Source organism: Mustela putorius, unplaced genomic scaffold (genome assembly GCF_011764305.1).
Source record: "Mustela putorius furo isolate JIRA1106 unplaced genomic scaffold, ASM1176430v1.1 tig00003932_pilon_pilon_pilon:0A:0A, whole genome shotgun sequence".
Lineage (NCBI taxonomy): Eukaryota > Metazoa > Chordata > Mammalia > Carnivora > Mustelidae > Mustela > Mustela putorius.
The window spans coordinates 9151820-9173331 of record NW_025422077.1 but is presented as its reverse complement, the minus strand read 5'-3'; the positions used below and the strand labels follow the sequence as shown (position 1 = coordinate 9173331).

General features: G+C 46.6%; 1 protein-coding gene across 8 annotated transcripts in view; it reads left to right on the top strand.

Moving 5' to 3' along the window:
- The window catches only part of RBPMS (RNA binding protein, mRNA processing factor), a 172523-nt gene that overhangs the window by 3006 nt on the left and 148005 nt on the right, over positions 1 to 21512 (top strand). The window lies entirely within an intron of this gene.

Below are 21512 nucleotides of genomic sequence, written 5' to 3'. Positions count from 1 at the left end.
GCCTCATGCGGCCAGGACTGGGGTGTTGTGTTGTTGGTCCTGTTGGTGGGGCGCCTTAATGTGTGAGGTTGTGTACCAGCAGAATCATAGGTGAGCTTAATTCCTGCCTCTCAACCTGCTCTGTTGTCCTGACCACGTTCCTTTTCAGGAGGCAATGGCATGTGGCTCTATGATGGGTCAGCAGTTTTGGCGAGACAGTTATTTTAAAACTCAGTGGACAGTTAAGATTTTAGAGCCCAGGTCATATCAGGTGGAGTCTATAAAGACAGATACCATGAAGAGAAAGGGATTAAAATGTTAAACATTCAGGAAAAGAAAGGAAATAGACTTTGAGTGATCCAGGTAATTTTGCACTAATTCCCTGTTTTGAGTTTGTTTTGTTTTTGATAAACTCTGCACCCCCCCCCCCAACCTTGAAAGCCACAAGTAAAATAAATATGGTATTTGGGGAGTCCCATTAATGTGCTCAGCATTATACAAAAACCACCACCCTGGACCCTTTCCCTGCCCACCCAGCGATCAGCAATTTGTTCTCAAACACATTTAAAAGCCCTGACTGAGGACTTCAGTAAACAGAACACACACATATAAAATGTATATACACATAATGACAAGAGGGGAAAAATGTGTTTTGTTGTTGTTTCTGGTGGCCATTGAGCTGACTTGGAAAAGCAAGGCCAATCATCATCAAGAGAAAATAGTTTATTTCCTAGAACATCAGGGCAATTTAGGCTCTCTCTACCACTTCAGAGAATCCAAGGGTTGTTTTTTTTTCCCCCTCTCTATTTTTTAAATGAGTTCCTTTTCTCTTCCAGTACATTTTAGCCCTGTAGGAGAGCTTTTAAAGCTTACTCTGAAATAATTGATACTGAGACACTTACTTAGTTCCAACTGTATAGACTGAACAGCCCAGGGTTTAGGAGAATTTCTGTAGCTTTTTGAGGTTGGAAGTTTGAAACCTTGGACAGGACATAGACTTCTGCTTTGGATAGTATTCAAAGCTTTGAGGGAAAATTCTGAAGATTTGGCTAGCTGTAGAAGAGATAATACATCTGGCTTCCTGTGTTCTGTATATGTGTGTTTGTCTACAACATGCCCCCCCCCCCCCCCCTTTTAAAAGATTTTATTTACTTATTTGACAGAGATCACAAGTAGGTGGAGAGGCAGGCAGAGAGAGAGAGAGGAGGAGGAAGCAGGCTCCCTGCTAAGCAGAGAGCCTGATGTGGGGTTTGATCCCAGGACCCTGGGATCATGACCTGAGCCGAAGGCAGAGGCTTTAACCCATTGAGCCATCCAGGAGCCCCATGCAACATTGCCCTTCAAAGAGAAGCCGTTTTCAAAATCTTTAACTGGGGGACGCCTGGGTGGCTCAGTTGGTTAAGCAGCTGCCTTCGGCTCAGGTCATGATCCCAGCGTCCTGGGATCGAGTCCCACATCGGGCTCCTTGCTTGGCAGGGAGCCTGCTTCTCCCTCTGCCTCTGCCTGCCTCTCTGTCTGCCTGTGCTTGCTCTCGCTTCTCTCTCTATGACAAATAAAAAAAAAAAAAAAAAAAAAAAAATCTTTTAACTGGGATCTGAGATTTATAGGGCTTATGTATAGGGCATTAGATAATTTCTTACATCATTTTACAGTTGATAAAACCCTAGAATTTTCTATCTTGACTTTGGACCAGGCAATATTCTCTTTAAACACCTTTGGCAGTTTGACCTGGACCAGACTTCATTAAAATCAGTAGATCTGCATAGAAACAGACTCTGGTTGTCTTGTTGAGTTTTATGTATCGAGACTTTTTTTCTACCTGGTTAGTAGAGAGAAATTTGTTTTTGGTCACTTAATTTTCCAAAAAAAAATAAAAAATCTAAATCAGATAAATATGTAATTTGGTTTTGCTTTTACTTTTATTCGGGTCCTTGAGCATTTTTCAGGCTGGTCACAAACATTTTCTAAAAGGTGGTTTATTAGAGTGGTAAATAGCAATTTTTCCTTAAACTGATGTGCACTTTCTTGTACTTAAAACTCAAAAAGCAAAAAACTTGGCATTGTTGGGATATTGACTGAAAAGATGTTTGGCAGATGTTGGGCAGGAATCGTGTAAAGTTGGTTCTTCACAAGCCAGTACAAATCTTTACCTCACTTTCCTTTTAAAGTGCTTAGTGGGGCGCCTGGCTGGCTCTGTCAGTAGAGCACGTGACTCTTGATCTCCGGGTCATGAGTTTGAGCCCCTGGTTGGGTGTAGAGCCCCTAGTTGGGTGTAGAGCTTACTTAAACTTAAAAAAAAAAAAAAAAAGTTGCTTTGCAATCTTGCCCAAATATTGGGGTCATGAAGAAAATTGTTTTCTCCAGGGCGCCTGGGTGGCTCAGGGGGTTAGGGCCTCTGCCTTCGGCTCGGGTCATGATCTCGGGGTCTTGGGTTCGAGCCCCCTGTCCGGCTCTCTGCTCAGCGGGGAGCCTACTTCCTCCTCTCTCTCTCTGCCTCTTCTCTGCCTATTTGTGATCTGTCAAATAAACAAATAAAATATTAAAAAAAAAAAATTGTTTTCTCCAATTGGCCCCCAGAAAGGGTCAGTTTGTGGCAACCTCGGGCTTTCAGATGGGCATGAAACTAATCTACATTATGACTTGGGCAACATACAGAATCAGAATAGTTCTATACAGTTTTGACTATGTCTGGAGGCAAGTCAGATTTAATGCAGCAAAACCTATTTCAGCCTTCGAATAGGCTTTGAAGGATCCTTTTAAAAGGAAAGCACAGTGACTTCCTACTCAGATGCTTAAGAAGCCTGCAGATACGGCATGCGCTTTTGGGCTGTTTTTCCAGGAGTGGTTTTAAAATTTCCCTCATAAACCCTTGAGCTCCGGTGCAGTCTTTGTGTCCCATGGCATTTTGTTTGTTGGGTGGATGGTTTGATAGGGTGCATGTTCTTTCCCAGAGTTGCTTTTGTCCGGTATTTGTGGGTTTGTATTAATTTGTGCTTCAAGGACAGAATTCGGGGTGGGTGATCGGGCAAGTAAGTGATGGCAGGTACATCGCAAGGTGACGCAAGCCAGTGCGGCTTTCTGGAGGACTTGGGCGTTATGTGGCAAAATCTGTTCATGAATTAGTTACTTTCTAAAAAAATTTTTTTTAATTTTTTTATATGAATTAGTTACTTCTGATAGTGAATGTTCATAAAGACTCTTTAGTGTCTTACCCAGGGAGGTCGCTAAGTAAATCATGCTTATAATTTGTGAAGGAGAAGAGCAGCCACGAAAAGCCATGCTTTTAAAGGATGTATGTGTATATGCATACATTTATTTTTGTTCTTGTTGGCGCAAAGTAGCTGCAGTGCGTTCTCTTACTGTTCTAGAGGCCAGAAATCTGGAATTGAAGTGTCCGCATTGCCTCATGCCCTCTGAAGGCTGTATGGGAGAATCAGACTTTTTCTTCCCAGCTTCTGACAACATTTTAATTGAGGGCATAATGGTTAATGTTATGACGTTAAAGAAAACAGATGTAAAAGTTCTGTGTGATGCCAGTTCTTTAAAAAAAAACCCGAATAGGAAAAAAAAAAAAAAAAACAACAAATATAATAAAAATGATTAGATTTTTACTTTCTAATGCTTTTCTATGCTTTCTGAATTTTCTTAAAATGAACATGTGAACAAAAACGTCCAAAACCCCCAGACAAAGCCCAACTGTCTTTTTGAGTATTCCATGAAATTTCTTTGCCGTATCTGTAGATGTCACAAAACCATTGGTTTGGTCCTGCTTCCTTTTGCTCACAAGCCTTGCTGCGGAAGCGGGCCTCTTCGGTTCCTCGGAGCCCTTCTCTAATACCGATCTCACCCATTCCTCCCATTCCTTCTCTCCGGCTCGTTTCCGGGACCGTTAGCTGCTCACTGTGTTCTAACAGGTTTCTCAGTGCATCCTTGTAGCATACCGCTCGGTCCTCTGATGGGTCCTGTAGCGCTGATCTGATCTCTGGGCAAGAGAGTCCAAACTGGACAGTCGACCTTGCCCTCCTGTACCCCCACGCTCTGTAAACCATTCGCTTCAACCATCTTCTCCCTCTTGATCTAGCTTGAGCTGCTTTCAAGGCAGGAGCTGAGTTTCAGCCTACACTGTGCAGCTTTCCGTCACCCAAAGGTTCCATCCCAAAGAGATGACTGTCCTCAGAATTCTGGTAGCAGTGCTTTGCTCTCTCCAAGTCCTGGATCATTATTACCTTCTTTTATGTATTTTTTTTTTTTTTTTTAAAAGATTGATGCCACCTTGTCACCGTATTCCCAATATTCAACTCCCACCCAAACACACTACTCCAACACCAGGTGGATACCGCACACACTTATTTATATGTATGCATAGAATTCTTTATAAATGCGTAATCTGAAACCGGCGATCCCGTTACGGGAAGGGCTGGTGAGGATGCCTCGGTTCACCGGATCAGCTGGGAAATCATCTCCCTCCACCTGCCACCCGCAGCCTCCACTTGCGTGGGCCGGGGGGGCCTCTGATCCCCACGGCACGCCCGCTTTTCAGGTGCATCGTTTGGTCTTCACCTCTAGCATTTAGTCGGTGCCATGGAACTCCGTGTGACCTTTCGGACACGGGCTTCTGGAAGCTTTGGCGAGGTGGAAGAGGATGGCGCTCCCTGTGTTCCCAAACAAGCCTGCTCTGTATGACAGCCACTTTGGAATGTTTGTGTTCAGTTTCATTTGGCACCTTAGTGTCTGCCTGGGGGAAGGGGGGAGGGAATGCAAATGTTCCCCCACCCCCCTCCCCGAACTGGGCTTGCTTTGGTCAGAGAAAAAAACCGAGGAAGGAATGAGGGAATGACCCTTAACAGCTGGAGCAGAAGGGGCTGCCGGGCTCCGTGGGCTGGAGGTCAGATGCCACAGGGTATTTAAATTGATGCTGTGATGGGCGGATGTCCTCCTGTGATGGGGATGCCTTCCTTGATGTGTGGGGAAGTCTGGGCTTAGGACTCCTGGCACTCCTATCCCTATCTTTTTTTTTTTTTTTTTTTTAAAAGAAAGATTTTGTTTATTTATTTGAAAGAGCGAGAGAGAACGAGAGAGAGCATGAGAGGAGAGAGGTCAGAGGGAGAAGCAGACTCTCCACTGAGCAGGGAGCCTGATGTGGGACTCCATCCTGGGACTCCAGGATCATGACCTGAGCTGAAGGCAGATGCTTAACCCACTGAGCCACCCAGGCGCCCCTCCCATCACAGTTCTGGGAGAATATTGCAAACTATTTCCGTGCATCATTGCGGGGTGGGGGGGTATGGTTGCATAGATTTGGGGCTCATCGCTGAAGTTGTTGCCTGGCTCGCTGTTTTTGTGATAGAGGAAGAAATACTGGGATATTTGACCCAGGGTGGTTCTCCAAAGTCTTTTTCATCTGTTCACTCCAGAAGTAATGATGGCTAACTTCTGAGTATTTACTTCTGGTTATGTACGGGGTACTGGGCACTTTATGCACAAACTCCATTATTTTATCCCCGCAGTAAGCCGAGGGTGGTGATGAGCTTGCTTGGAGTGCAAGCTGGTGTGCCTGGGGGGGTGGGGGCTGTGGGTGCTAGTGCTGCAGGCTCTGCGTGCGAGGCTGGGGTGCGGACGGCCGGGTGAGCAGGTGGGTTGATGCAGGGGCTCGAGGGTGTCAGCGTTGGGAACACGTCACTGCGAGGATGGGAGGGTGAAGGCCTCGTGTCAAAGAGCTGACATTCGAGGAAAGGTTCTCCGTGAAGATTCTACCAGATGAGGAAGAGGTTGAGACTGTGCGGGGGAGGATTGGCCTGTGTGGAGACCCAGGCTTGAGAGAAGTAGGGGGGACAGCAAGCCAGGCATGGCAGGAGAGGAGGGGAAGTTGAGGGCAAGGCTGGGGGCGACCCCGGTGGGGGAGAAGGCGGAGCAGTAGCCTTTCATGCCCGGGATCGGACTCCACTCTGTGGTTGGATGTGCCCTGCCATGCAGCTGGGACCTGGCACTCTGGAACCTTCCAGAGGGAAAGGGGATGCAGCAGGTTTGGGGAAGAGTTGAGAGAGAAGACGAGGCTGGTCCTGCAAGGATCCTAGTCTCCGAGGAAAGCGGCGGCGACGTGGCCGCAAGTATTCTGGGACCTCAGTCCCTGGCAGCGCAAAGGAGCGATGCGGAGTTGCATTCTGGAAGCTTCTCAGTTTCTCCTCTGGACGGCCAGCCAGATGGTGGTCCTGTTCGTAGAAGTAGCAAATTGAGTGGTGGAAAAGGGCAGAGAAGGCCGTGAGGAGGTGAAGGTGGTGGGGTTGGAGATAACCGAGGAGCGATCTGGTCCTGGAAGCAATTTTCAGTACAGTTGAAGCGCGTACAGCCCGTGATTGCGAAGGTGGGAGATGGGAAGGAGCCTGGACAACTGAGGGGCCGTGTGGGACTGCGGTCACCGGGGAGCTTGTGAGAGGGTAGACCGCAAGAGCCAGATACATCCACCTGACACTTGAGGGTAGATAAAAACAAAACCGAAAACTTTGGGGGAAGGGGAAGACCTGGAAATGCTCAAAAAAATTGAAACAGGGGCGCCTGGGTGGCTCAGTGGGTTAAAGCCTCTGCCTTCGGAGCAGGTCTTGATCCCAGGGTCCTGGAATCGAGCCCCGCATCGGGCTCTCTGCTCAGCAGGGAGGCTGCTTCCTCCCTCTGCCTGCCTCTCTGCCTGCTTGTGATCTCTGTCTGTCAAATAAATAAATAAAATCTTAAAAAAAGAAAAAACACAAATTTTTTCAAAACACTTTTTAATTTAGGAACATCAGAATGTCTTCTGTATCCCCTACTGTTTAACCTAATAGCATTCAGTGCGCTGATCCGTTTGAAAGCCCGAGTGTGGGAGAGGAGCTTAGAAAAATCTAGGTGTATATAGTATTTCCCATGCTTTTTTTTTTGGGGGGGGGGGGGGGGCTTTCATCAATGGTCTCTGGAAATTGTTTTCCTCTATGATTTGCAGTTAATTCTGAAGCTTTTTGCTTCTCCCGCTTTTCTTTTTCCAACGCTGTTCCTCTAGCCTGGAAGGGAAAATCAAACTACCCTAAGGTTTTTGTAGATGGGATTGGAAGGTAAAGGGTAAAGATTTAGAGAAATGCTTCTCTCATGGTTTTTGGTTCTTTTTGGACTTAATTGGGTGGGGAGTAAGAGGATCCTTTTGCCAGACCCCAAACTCTTATTCTTTGGGTCCTCTTTTGCATGGATTCATCTAGTGCTTTCCTAAAAGTTGGGAAAGCTTGCTGCTTACAACTACAAGTCAACCCTTGAGGAAAGAAACACAGTCTGGGAATTTAAGAAAAACAACCACCTGCATTCGTATTCCTCATAGGTTTTTCTCCCTCGCCCCCCCCCCCCCCCCCGCACCCATTATGATGCAGGTTATGTAGAATCCTAGAGGGGGGACAAGAAAATGGCAGTAATAAATGCCAGTCACGCCGGGAGTGTAGTAACAACTCCAGGTTTCTTTACGGCTTTGTCACACAAATTTAAAATGCCGCAGGAATGCTGACGCACCCCACCTCCATCCTGGGGGGCCCCAGGATTTTGCAAAGGTTAAGAGAAATCTGGGAGTCTGAGAACTGAGGTGCATCTCCCCAGCCCGATGCACGTCAGTTTTAGACACGGGTTTCTGCTTTCTACTCCTCTTTAGCTCTTGTGGGTCAGTTTTGAAATGCCGTCCCTCTGCTCGTCCTGAATTTAATGTCACCATGTAGATCGGCGGATAGGTGGTCAGCATTATCCCAAGAGAAATCCTAGAGATTAAAAACAACAACAACAACAACAACAACAAAACCCAAAGCAAAAACAGAACACACCTGCTTTTGCTTGAATCCCCAGGATTGTTTTGTGAGCGTTTCTGTCCTGCCTGTCTCTATGGGATGGGCATTTGGGGCCTCCTGAGAGAAGGCATAGCACAGAAAGTGCTACCTTATTACAGAAGTACCAGAATTTCCTTTGTGCTCTGAGGGGAAGTGCTAGGAAAGTGTGATTACTTTCCCCAGCATGTGTGATTTACAGGACTTAAAAATGTGTGAGTTTCCGAAGAGCCATCTCTTTTTAAATACAGTATCCCTTTAGAAGCCAACAGGATGTGTTTGGGGGCTGGTGAGGGTCTCTGTCTCTGACACATGCAGGCACGTTCGCACGCACACACACACACACACAGTCTCTTTTGCTCCCTCTTCCCTCTCTCTGTGTCAGGCACATGCACACACGCTTCTGTCCTGTGCCTGCCCAGGGATGCTGGGTGACAGGAGAGTGAAACCGTTGGGAATTGCTTCTCCTAAAAGTCCTCTGGGCCTTCCTTATCAGCACAAAGAAACCTGCCATGAGCTGGAGTCCAGAGTTGATTCTGCCCCCCCCCCAACCCCCCAACCCAGTTCCTTCTTTTCCAGGGTCTCCTGGTTGTTTCCCACTACTGAGCAAGGGACTGTTAGATTACTGAGACCATCTTGGTTGCAAAAATCTTTTTCCATCCTATGTGTTAGAGAATTGGAGAGTTGAAGATCAGGTGCATACCCAAATGTAATTGAACTTGCAAAAGCTTTTATGGATTTTCTTTTTGCACGTTCCTTAAGCATTTACAGAGCAGTATCTACTCTGTTTTTGAAAAAAAGTTGCACTTTGACAAACCAAATGAGGTGTGACCATCCCATGGTTTAGGTCTAAGAAAACTGAGGCTCTGAGAGATTAAGCAATTTGTCTGAAGTTTTAGTGCTGATGGGTAAGAGCTTAAAATTTTTCCAGTGGTGCACGAGGTCCATGTGATCAGGGCCCTGCTGTTTTCTGACCTCATCGACCAGGAATCACAACCTCATTCATGCTTCAGCTGTTTGGGCCTTATTTAGGTATCTCCTACTTGCCAAACTTGTTTCTGCCTCAGGGCCTTTGTGTGTGCTTTTGGGTCTGCCTGAAAAATCCTACCCCCAGATATTTATATGGCAGCCTCATCTTTGTTCCTTCAGATCTCGGTTCAGGTGTTACCCAGAGAGATCTACGATCTCCAGGTTTAGAGTACCCCACATTCCCAAGCACTCTCCTATCCCTCTTTTATTTTCCGGGTCATTCTTACTCACTGACGTTACTTAATGTACTTGTCTTATACTCCTGGAATGTTACTCCCTGGCAGCAGGGACCTCTGTCTTGTTTAAGGCTGTAACCCTCAATGCCTAGAACAATGCCTGGAACTGCCCAATAAATTTGTTAAGTGACTGGAATATGAACCAACCTGTTAAACGTGGGGCCCATGCAAGATGCCACCTTGTCCTAAACTTTCTCCAGCAGTTTTAAATTAAATGTTGATTATCGCTGCCTTCGAGATGATCATTTCTGGATGCCCATTCCCACTTAATTACAGCAGACCGTTAAATCCTCACATAGTTTTGTAAGTCAGAAACTTTATTTTTATTTTTTATTTTTTTAAGTTTTTAATTTCAGCTAGTTAACCTACAGGGTCCTGTCCGTCTCTGAGCCAGACATTTTAGGTGGTACGCGATTAGGTCCTTTGTCTGGGGGGGATTGGTAGCGGTTTGGCACACATAAGAGAATCCTTGTCTTTGTCCAGTCAGAACGGAAACCTAGCACAAAATTCCACAGAGCCGGGAGTATGATGTGGGCTGGGCAAGGCGTGATTACGTAGAAGTAGGGCAAGATGAATTGGATTCCTGTTCTGCAGATGTGTCTGTGGGGTTGCAAAGGGTTAATGTCAATAACCCAGGTGGAACTGATTTGGAGATAGACTTAGCACTCTCCTTTGATTTAGTCTAGCCCCAAGCTCCCCGTGCTTTCCACCTCATGCCTACAACAGGCCTAGCTCAGGATAAGGCGGACTTTAGCCAGACCAATCCAGCCTTTAAGCACCTGTACGGGCTGCCACGAAGGAAGCCTGATCTGGGCTCTGTGAACCTTTCTGCAGGAGGCACTTTGCAGTCACCGATTCTACCTGTTAGCCTCACAGGCTCAGACTGTTTTTACTCCTTGTAAAGCAGAGCAGATGACATTTCCGGAGGAAAAACATGTAAGTCGTCATTACTTTGGTCACCAGACTGCCTGTTAATTGAGCATACTAATGTGCTCGTGAACATGCAGGCCGTTGGATTTATCCCCAATTATGGCATCTATGTCCTTGTCCTTGACCTTGAGCAAACTTCTTAAACTTCACTGTCATCCATTGTCCTTTAATCCTTAGAGACCCTGGTTTATAGACAGTGGTATAGAAGGCCTTTGATCAGTCAACTTCTTGACCAAATCCATACTCTTCATTTTTTTTTCCCCCCTCCCTTTTCCTTGCTGAGGGGACAAGTCCTTTAAGCTGCTTGCTTTGACATTTAAGTTCATTTCCTTAACTAAATCGGGAGGATTAGATAGACAATGCCTGCTCGGCAGGAAAAGAATCCTGACCCCACTCCCGTGTTTCTCTGCCTCCTGCCCCTTCCATTTCTGAACCCCGGTAGAGAGGATGCCGCCCTGGTGGCCTGCCAGCCAAGTTCCATCTCGGGTGGAGGGTGGAGGCTGTTGGGAGGGGGGGATGGTTTTAAGCCTGAAATTTTGTTTTGCCTTTTTTTTTTTTTTTTTTTTTTTTTTTAAACGAAGAAAATCAATGCTTCTCCTAGAGAAATGGGTGGGAGTTTCTGGGTGTGAGCTAAGGGCAGGAAATGACCCTCTCTAAACAAAAGGACTCTTTAAGGCCCATCCTGAGTCTTTGTGTTTGGAGAAGGGGTTATGCAGAAAACCTGAGCTGCAAAATTAATCTGTTTAGCCATCATGGGGGAGGGGCGGAAGGAGAAGATGCCTTCCCTGCTCGCCCTCCCAAGTGTCCCAGATGGTACCCACTGTGAGTGCCAGAGTGGTTTAAGAATTGGACCTGGAGAGGCTCTTTGGGACAGTAGGATTTCTTACACCCCCCCCCCCCCCCCCCCCGCCCAAGGAGGCAAGAAGGATCCAGGTTAGGCAGAATTACATGCTGTGTGGTGTTCATCTTTAATCTGGGCTTCTTGGAAAAACCCATCACCAGCAAAATACAGAGAGACCGAACGAGGCGGGGGAGCTATTTTGTATGATCTAGGTCTCTGTAAGTAAACGTGGGTTTATAAATGAATCCGATTTGAGTTACTGTGTTAACTACTTCTCATTCTTCTAAGTCTATAGGGACGATCCAATAATAGCGAGTGACCTCTGCCTCTGGACTAAAAGGGGATTTGTAATCATTTGCCGTGTTAGATAGCGGGCCCATCAGAAGAAATGTCGGGCCTTGCCCCTGCTTTGGAATGCTCCCACACTGCGCATTATTATCACTATTTGTACAGCGGGAACCTGAATTTATATTGCTAGCGAAGTAGTTCTGTCTTATCAAAATTATTTTGGCTTTACAAATTCTTGCTGACTTGCTGCAGTGAACTTCTCTTTCAGGCACATCATCCCCCCCCCCCCCTTTCGGGAATATAAATCTTCCCACTAATAATTAGAAACACACATTTTGTTGAAAATGGTTTTGTGGTTTACTGAGTTTTCAGAACACTTGAAAACGACAAACATCTTTTCAAAGAACATTGTTGCCTCCCTATTTTCAGGCTTTATAGTGTAACTGTATGCGCTGGTGTGCTGGGGGAGAGAGATGGTTCACTTCACGGCACCAGAGTCTTAACAGCATAGAGAAGATTGAAGCTGCTGCCCAGATTCTGGTGTGATTCTGGTGTGAAAGGGCTTTGTTCATGTCCTCAATGTGTTGGAAGACTGTATCTTGAAGTATGCATTGAGCGGCGCAGTATTGTTTGAAAGAGACCCAATCCTTGTAAAACTCCAGGGCTTACAGGGGAGAAATGATTCTCATTGAGAATTTCAGTGTCTGATGTGGTGATAGGTTTCTGAATACATGGACTTTGGAGAAGGGTTACTGTTTGTTGTGGTGGTAATTTACACATGTGGAGATGCATAGGAAGGCTTATATACATTGTACACTTTGCGTGTGTGTTGGATTTTTAAAGTATCCTGCGTTTTTAAAGTATCCTGCTACTTTCCAGTTATTATCTGTGGCAACATAATTTATTTTTACAAAGAAAAGACAAAAACACCATTGATCATCTACCCACCACATTCAAGCGGCTTATAACTAGGCAGTGCCTGGCACAGGAATGCTTTGCCTTGAGACGGTTTCTGCGTCAGCCTTGCGGGCAATGGTGAGGAAGACAGAACATTCCCAAACCAGGGTAGCTCACTTAGCTTTTTGTACTTTCGCTGGGGGATGGAGTAGATCTGATTTTACTGGGTGGAGGAGCGCCCAGGAAACTGCTCCCGTCTTCATGCAGCTCCTGGCAAACCTTGAAGCTAAGTGAACATGTCCTGATCTGGAACGTTGTCCCTTGTCTCCATGTTCTTGGATGATCAAAGGGAAATGTCTTGCCCTTTTCAAGACCAGCATCTGTCGCCATCTGGTCCCCGTGCACCCAGCCTGCGGACTCTGTATCTTAAAAACAGAAATCAGTGGGAAGGGGAGCGGGGCGGGGAAAACAAAGCCTCAAAAATGCTTATGGGGCTTGGGAATATTGTGAGTTTCTGATTTTGGCAACTAAACGTTGGCGAAGCTTTAGCTCTGAACTGCCCATTCCTCTCCATTCCGTACGCCCCACAGGCCTTTAATCAACAGGAAAATTGTGCTTGTTTCTGTTGTCAGTCATGGGTCATGATTAAGCGGAGAAATCTTATTGGTATGAGCTTATCCTGAAGGCAACAAAAAAAGGTGCCCCCCCCCACTACTTAAGAAAGGCAGCCCAAGTGGAACTTGGTTGCTCCTCAGTGCAGAGGAGACCCAGGCATTGAAATGCATTTGTGTGACTTGGGTTTTCCCACTCATTCCGGTGCTCTCTGAAATCTCTCCACGAAACTAATGTGCATTGTATTTTGCCAACCGAAATTGTAGTCCTAGGCCTTGGAAAGCCTCTCCTCCCTCCCCATTTCGAATGGGTAACTGTTCAGAGGAACTGTCCCTTCTAGGGATGGGCTAGAGGAAGCATCTTATTCATTGTGGAGTCCTGAGGTGGCTGGCTTTTATGGGAGCTCTAGGATAGTTAATGTGATTTTTTTGTTGTTGTTGCTGTATTGGACCTTTGTGTACCCACGTCCACGGCACTGGGCCGCGGCTAGCTTCACTGTACCGCAGAGATTTCCTCCTGGGATATTTTTGCTTATTTTAAATCCTATTATATACTTAATTCTACCGGTCATTTCTCCCAACAGTCCTCAAAGGAAGGGTAGTAATGTATTGCTTCTATTTGAGAGATTAAAATAATGCTAATGAATCCACTGGATTTTTAATTTCTTTGATTTTCGGGATTGAGATTCCTTTCTAAGATTCCTAAACCAATTTGTTCACCTAATTGGATCACCTCGTGTCCCAGGTTTCTTTTCACTCTTTCTTCCTAGAGAATAAATTCACCCCCATTCTGCTCCTCCTTTCCCTACCGCTGCTGCTCTGCTCAAATGCAGGTAAACAAAAACCAAAACCGCCCCCCAACCCCGAACAGTTCGGCAGTTCTTTCCTCTGCAACCACTGTTAACACGTAATATCTTTCCTTTTCTCTCTGTGTACAAGCAAGCACACTCCCTTCTATTTTAACAAAAATGAGATCATACTATAAAAGTGTTTACATTCAGAGTTTTTTTTTTTTTGAAACTTAGCATTATGTCATGAACATCTTTGCGTGCCAGTGGATGCATTTTTGCTGCCTCATTTTTAATTCTTCATACGATGCCGTCCGGATGGGCCTTCATGTGTTTTACCCATCCCTTGCTGCGCGTGGAGCTGGTTTCCAGCTTTGTGATCTGGATGCCGTGTCCACTCTGTGTATACCCGCGGTGATTTCCTAAGCTTCAGCTCTTGGAACTGGAATTTCTGGGTCAAAGGGCATGCATTCTTTTTAAGACATTTGATGTTTATTGCCAAATCTCCGAAACACTGTACTAACTTACACTCCCGCCAGGACTATCAGCAGGCTCCTTTTTCCTGCACCCCCAATGGCTGCAGTTTTAAAAATGTTTTTAAAGGTTGCTCCTCTGTGGAGTTTTCCACACTTGCCCTCTGGGATTCATAATTAATATTCCTGTCTGATCCGTACCACACTTGGACGTTACGTATTGACTTAAACAACCAGAAAAAAGCCCCACCCCAGGTCAAGACCTCTCCCGATTGTTTCTTGTACAGCTGTAGGCCCTGAGATGCTCAGTTTCTGGAGCCGTCCTTCTCGAGTTTAGCGGAACACCGTGAGTTGTACTGATTTTGCGGTCTTCGTGTATTAGGTCCTTGATAGAGGTATTTTTTGCTGGCTCTAAATTCAGTAACCGGCAAAGAGGCCAGTACCTGGGGTGTTCTTTGTGCATGTGTAGGGCATCTCCGTGAATCCGACCCAACAGTTTTAAGGGGAACCAACGACCTGCCGGGTTAAGAACTGAGCTGTAAGATGCATCTCGATTTCGGAGCTGTCCTGTTGTGGAAACCTGGGTCTCGGAACCGGTGGGTACATCCCCATCTCTGCTTTTCTTGACCGTCTTGGACACCCGGTCAGTTTGACATAAGTTTTGGAGGACCGCTAACTATGACATCTTTGGAAGGAGCGGTTCTAAAGTTAAAACAGTGCCTTTGATTAGGTGTGGACTGTGCCATGTGTCGACTAGTGGGAATGTTTTCCTTGCCCTTAAGTTGCGAAGGAGGGCCTAGAGCTCCAGTGTCCGAGTGTGCTCAAGGGTTTCCCCCGTCTGAGTGACAGACCGTGAGGGCATCTCCTCTTCCCCACGGGGGCTGTTTCCCCTGTGGGTGCCCACCGTGTAGCCAGAGCAGCCACACGCTCTCTGAAGAGGAAACTCCGGTCTCCCTGTGGAGGCAGAGCAGTGCCAGCCCACGAGGCCTCCTTAATTGTTAACAGAACATTCCTGCAGAGCACACACCCTGCACAAAGCCTACACACATGTTCTTAGAGTGTGACTCGAGGAAACGAGCCGATGTAATGGAAACCTCAGCCTTGACTCATCCTGACTCTTACATATGAATGAAATTTGCATCTCATTTAGCTTTAATCTAACAGTCTTTCAGGGTAAATTCCCAGGGAGGTCATATAACTGAATTTGGATGCACATAATGCCCTTCTCAAAGGGGCTGGAAACTCTCTTGCAAATAGGAAACGTGCCTTCTCTTCCTTGAGTCCTTGATTTCAGTTGACAGCTGGCGAAGGGGTCGGTGAAGGGGAACATTGTTCAGTGGTGAAGAGGTTCAGCTCCCCTGGGGTCCGGTCGTTAGTCCTGGTTGAAGACAGGCCTTGAACCCCGTGTTTTGTTGGCTGTTCAGTGGGGTTACCAAGAAGCACTTTTCCTGCCTACTTCCTTTCCTACTTGGAAAGACCTAGTCAGCCCAGAAAACAATGGGGAAAATAATACTGAGTTCCTATACAAGTTGAAAAGCTGTGTAACACAGGGCTCAGAAAGTCAAAGAGATCAGTGTGGATGACAGTAAAACAAGCTTTGTGGAGAAAAGAGATGAGCCTTAATGAACCGGTAAGATTGAAATAGGTAGAAATGGGCGCTGGGGTAGGAGGGTCCCATCATAAAAGCTTGGAAGTAGGAATGAATGTGGGTGTACTTCTGTGGCAAGGAGAAGCCTTAACTGGCTGTTAACTTTTTTTTTTTTTAATTTTTTTATTTATTTATCAGAGAGAGAGGGGGAGAGAGCGAGCACAGGCAGACAGAATGGCAGGCAGAGGCAGAGGGAGAAGCAGGCTCCCCGCTGAGCTAGGAGCCCGATCCCAGGACGCTGGGATCATCACCTGAGCCGAAGGCAGCTGCTTAACCAACTGAGCCACCCAGGCGTCCCGTGGCTGTTAACTTTTAATGAAGAAGTAAATGAATGACAAAGAGAAGGATATTTTCAGGACTTTGTTTTGTCAGTTGTCATGGGTTGCCCCAACCAGGCCTGTCCCTTAGGGGATAGATCTACAACCTGCAGGGCCCAATTTCTGTATGCTAAACCTTTTTTGGTTTTGTTTTGTTTTGTTTTTTTCCTTTTTTAAACTAAGCTTGCAAGGCCACACAGACTGTTTAGATTAGCATTCTGGGAAAATAAAGCCTTTTCCTCTCGGACTAGTCTAGTACGTTTCACACCTTCATAAAGCTGTTTCGTCCCTGACTGCATCTCCGTTCTGACTCTTCAGGATAGCACGACTGTTTGTCAGTCCCCGTGCCTCTTGGCTTTGGAAACCAAACATATAATTCCTAGGTGAGCGAGTCCTTCCGATGATACTGCCCTCCTGCCCTGTGAAGCCCTGGTGACACAATGGGCAGCAGACAGACCTTGAACTTGACCTTCCTGGAACTTTTCAGTGTGGTTGGGAAGTGCATATTATACACATAAAAATCTAAGTAAAAAAAAAAAAAACACACCCAAGTAAATATAGGCTCACAAACTGGTAAGTTGGAAGCCTCGCTGATATGAGAGCTCATCCATGGATTACCAGGGGATCTTGTTGACCTGGTTCCGGGCATTGCTTTCCTCGATTCTTGGATGCTTAACATACTGACTCCTGGAGGCCTCCCTCCCCTGGCAGGTGGGTACCAACCCCTGTTATTCTTGACGGACAGGTGAGGACCTGAGGCTCAGAGGGGAATTACTTGGTCTGGTATTTACCAGTAAATACCAAAGCCTGCATTGGAACACCTAGGCAGCTAGCTCTAAAGCTGTCCTCTTAGGCAGAACCTCTCTGCCCATCTGGAGGAGTGTTCTTCAGAGAGGTAGATTCCAAAGAGATCAAGAGGTCTCCTGAGCCTCGTGCCTCTTGGGATTCTGCTTTCCCGGAGGAATCTGAGATCCTGGCCTTGCCCAGGTCTTCTGTGAAGGAGACCGCTTCTTTGGAAGGAGGTGAGTCACCCGGTTACACGTGGCCTCTCTGGTTCCAGAAACTCTGGGTTGCCTCAGGCCTCACGCCATAGTCTGTTCCCTTCTTCCATCTTTTCCGTCCCCCTGGTCTGGACTTTTGAGTGACATGCCCAGCCTCCACAGCCTCTCACCCCTAGTCCGTTCACTCTCTTCCGAAAGCGTTAGGCCCATGAATCAGCCAGCGCCTGAAAGCATTTGAAAGCATTTGGAGATTCCTTGATCAGAGGGTCTCAGGTTTGTGAAAGTGGCTCTGAAGACGGGAGCACACCGGCTGCCACTGTTTTGTTGTTGTTAGTGGGTAAGATCCAGATTTTTTTTTTGCTTTTTAAGGTTTATTTTAGAACTCATGAGCAGGGGAGTATGGGAGAGAGAGAATCTCTCCCTCTGAGATAATCTCTCTCTCTGTGCCCTGAGGTCATGACCTGAGCCTAAGCTAAAAGTCTTAACCAGCTGTGCCACCCAGGTGCCCCCAGATCCAGATTTCTTCAGCTGATAAAGCCCCCCTGCCTTGCCCAGGCCCCCACCTGCATTTCTGAACTTGTCTGTCACCTTCGAATATGCGCGGCCTCCTCCTACTCCAGCCTAGCAGCTAGTGCTCTGTAAGTAGGGTCTGTGCCCAGCATGGGACTTGAACTCACGACCCTGGGATCAAGGGCCTGCCAGGGCCCTGAGTTGAGTACTTTGCTCCTTTTTATGGCTGAGTAGTGTTTCCCTTGTATGGGTATATACCACATTTTATTCATTTATTCCTCAGTTGCCACTTTTGGGGTGCTCTGTTCTTACAAGGCTTCCACCTCCAGGTCCCTGATGTTCTAGTGCAGAGAGTGATTTCTGCTCTTCACTCCAAGTGTTTATATATATATATATATTTTTTTTCCTTCCGGGCCTACCCTGTGGGCTTTCCTCCTTGCCTGTGGAGCTTTCCCTCCATAGGACAATGTCAGCCTCTGACTTAGCAACTGAATGTGCTACCTTGTTTATGCACTTATGTCCTTTCACGTGTATCTGTGTATGTTTGTGTGTTTCGACCTTGAACTCCTTTTTAAAGTCCATTCAGCAAACACATGTGGACACTGACTTCGTGCTGTACACGTAGGCCTTGGTTGAGAATCCGTGAACACAGCTACGAGTCTTGATCTTGTGGAAATTCTAGCAGAGCTTACATTCCAGGTGATTTAGAAATGTACACACAGGGGCGCCTGGGTGGCTCAGTGGGTTAAAGCCTCTGCCTTCGGCTCAGGTCATGATCCCAGCGTCCTGGGATCGAGCCCCGCATCGGGCTCTCTGCTCAGCGGGGAGCCTGCTTCCCCTTCTCTCTCTGCCTGCCTCTCTGCCTACTTGTGGTCTCTGTCTGTCAAATAAATAAAATCTTAAAAAAAAAAGTGCGCGCACACACACATGCATACACCCCCCCCCCCCACACACACAGTTAACTGCTGCTCTTGGATATTTCCAGCACCTGGCCACAAGATGTCCTACAGTACAGATTCTCTACAAACCTTATTTGATAACTATTACACTGAAATTCTTCTTGAGCCAGAGAAAGCACGGGAGAGAACAGAGGGAGGGGGCAGAAGGATTGGGAAGAAGGAGGGGCAGGGCCCGTGCTGCGGGGCTCAGTCCCAGGACCCTGGGATCCTGACCTGAGCCGAAGGCACTTAACCAACGGAGCCACCCAGACCCCAGGAAATCTTCTTAATTAAAAAAAAATTTAACGAGACCCCTTAACCCTGTGCAAGCTGTGTAGACAGCTGTCTTACTTTTCACAGGCGCTATAACTACAGTTGCCACCATCATTCACGAAGGCAAAGAGGTGCATATTAAGTGTCCCCGTGGAGGATGAAAACCAGCTTGGGGAGAGCAAGTCTCCTGTCCTCACACACGCCAGGTCTTTACTCCACCCCCTTGCCTGTAAGCCTGAATTACTGAGGCTTGGAATCGTGTGGAGACCCTGTGGGCGCTGGAGGAGGAGCTGGAGCCTCTTCCTCACTGTCACAGTCGAAAACGGTTCTTCTTCCTCCTCCTCTTGTTCCTTCATAGGAAAGCGTTGACTCCATTTGGGACATGAGGCACTCTTGGCCCCGGGCGAGGCACCCAGGGAGAGCCCCCCCCGGCTCCTTACCCATTCGGGCATCTCGAACTGTGGTCAGCTGGGTCGCCGTCTTCTCCAGGCTCTTGGAGACGACCGTGGCCAAGCTCTCCCAGAAGGTCGTGAGAACTAACGAGTTAACATGGGTAGAAGCCTGTGGAAATGTTAAGTGCCCAGGGTTGTTATCTTCTCTCTTGAGCATGGTTGCCTTATAAGGCTGTCCACTGGGCCCTGGGACTTCTTTGGGGGAGCCGGGCCAGCCTGTGAGGCTCGATGGCTGTGGCAGTCCGGGACCTTGTTCCCGGAATGGGCTCCGATTTCCTATTTTAATCCTGGTGATACCACTTTTCGCTAATTGCTAGTCCGGCTCTCACAAGTACTTTTCCCTCTGCTGTAGCGTCTATTTTTAGCCTCCGGTCTCTGATCCTTGCCCTTGGAAAACAAAGTATAGTAAAAATCCACTCTGACAGAATAATCCCAAATTCTTAGATTTTCCGGAAAGGTCAGCGACTTATCCCAAGACTTATTTTGAAGTAAATGAATTCTTTTTAAAAAGCTCTATTTTAAAGAAAGGACAGGGGTTGCCTGGCTGGCTCAGTCGGTGATGCCTGCGACTCTTGATCTCAGGATGGTAAGTTCGAGCCCTGCGTTTGGGGGTAGAGTTTACTTACTAAAACAATAAAATCAAACAGAAATGGCATGTACAACGTTCGAATTGTGCTCCATTTTTTAAATAATCGAGGAAAAATGTATCAATGTTCAATATCGATTCTAACAAGTTTGTTTCCTTTCATGAAAGCGATCTTTCTTGTCAAGCGGTAGTAAGTAAACATGGAAATTTCCATGTTCAAAATCCAGTTTTAAAGATTCTTCCTCCTTCTGGTTGTCAGTGTAAGGACATAGATTTATGTTATCTTAGGTCTTTGAGCGGGAAGGGACTATGAGTTACTTTTGTTCAATACCCTGACTTGGAGAGTGTGGCTGCTGGGCTGGAGCCCATTCTCTTTTATTTATTTATTTATTTATTTATTTATTTTTTTTTAAAGATTCCATTTATTTATTTGACAGAGAGATCACAAGTTGGCAGAGAGGCAGGCAGAGAGAGAAAGGAAGAGAAGCAGGCTCCCTGCTGAGCAGAGAACCCCATGTGGGACTTGATCCCAGGACCCTGAGATCATGACCTGAGCTGAAGTCAGAGGCTTAACCCACTGAGCCACCCAGGCACCCCCATTCTCTTTTTAAAGTAGGCTGCAGGGGCGCCTGGGGGGCTCTGTGGGTTGAGTGTTGGACTCTAGGTTTTGGTTCAGGCCATGATCTCACAGCCGTGGGTTCGAGCCCTGCTTCAGGTTCTTTCTCCTTCTGCCTGTGCACTTGCTCCTGCGCGTTCTCTAAAATGCATAAAAATCTTAACAAAACAAAAACCTGCATTGCTCTAATTAATCCCTATTTCTCTTCCTGGAAGCAGAGCTGTCATGTCTTTCAGGATTCCAAGTATCAAGTAAATTAACTCCTGTAGTTTGTGTTCATTTGTAAAGTGGACAGAAGGCGAGGTATTAACAGCACTCTTTTTGGGAGAGGCTGAGAAGGAAAGTACTGGAAAATATGCCAAAATGGTGGTGTGTTGAGAGAGGAGGAGACTGTTATTTCTTGGTCACACCTCCCTTTTTCGTGTCGTCAGAACAAGTCCTTGGTTACTCTCCAGGCTGGCCCCGTGGGCTCCCCGTGTTTTCATTAATGATCCGCTTCTGCTTCCTGGGGCGGGCACCTTACAAGCGATAGAGGCAATGAACACATATTTTTGGTGAGCCGTGGCCCTCCCCTATCTGTGTGAGTGCGTATAGGCAATCTCTTGTTTATAGGAAATGGTGCAGAATTGGGGAACTTTGGTTTGGCTTTGGTCGTTGTGGGAAGTGGGACAAAGTAGGCAGGTTCCATTGCTGGTTCGCTCATTGGATCCCAGCAGCATGCCGATGAACCCAAGGTCACTGGACCCTCTGTGTGTGGGCCAGCCAGCTCTGCTCTGCTGGGATTCCAGACCTTGGCCAGGAGGCTGGGCAATGTGTGTCACTGGTCGCGAAGCAGATAGATTACCAGACCCAGTAAAGGAACTCAAAACACAGGCGCTCTGAATTGTAGACTATAGCTACATGAGATAGTGTATGAGATAGTGGATGTGATAGTGCAGCAGAGGATTTGCACAGTTTAGCTTTTAAAAAATTTTCTTTGAGGGGTCCCTGGGTGGCTCAGTTGTTTAAGAATCTGACTGTTGATCTCAGCTCAGGTCTTGGTCTCAGGGTCGTGAGTTCAGGCCCCATGTCGGGCTTGACGCTATGCTTGAGGCCTACTTAAAAAAAAAAAAAAAAAAAAAAAAAAAAAAAAAATTTTTTTTTTTTTTTTTGAGTAATAGGTATGTGTCTACCAAAGATTGTAGGGAAATACAGTAAAATATAAAGAAACAAAAATGGCTTGTTCTCCCATTATTGACTGGTTTTACTTTAGGATTTTTCTCTTTTTCACATTCTC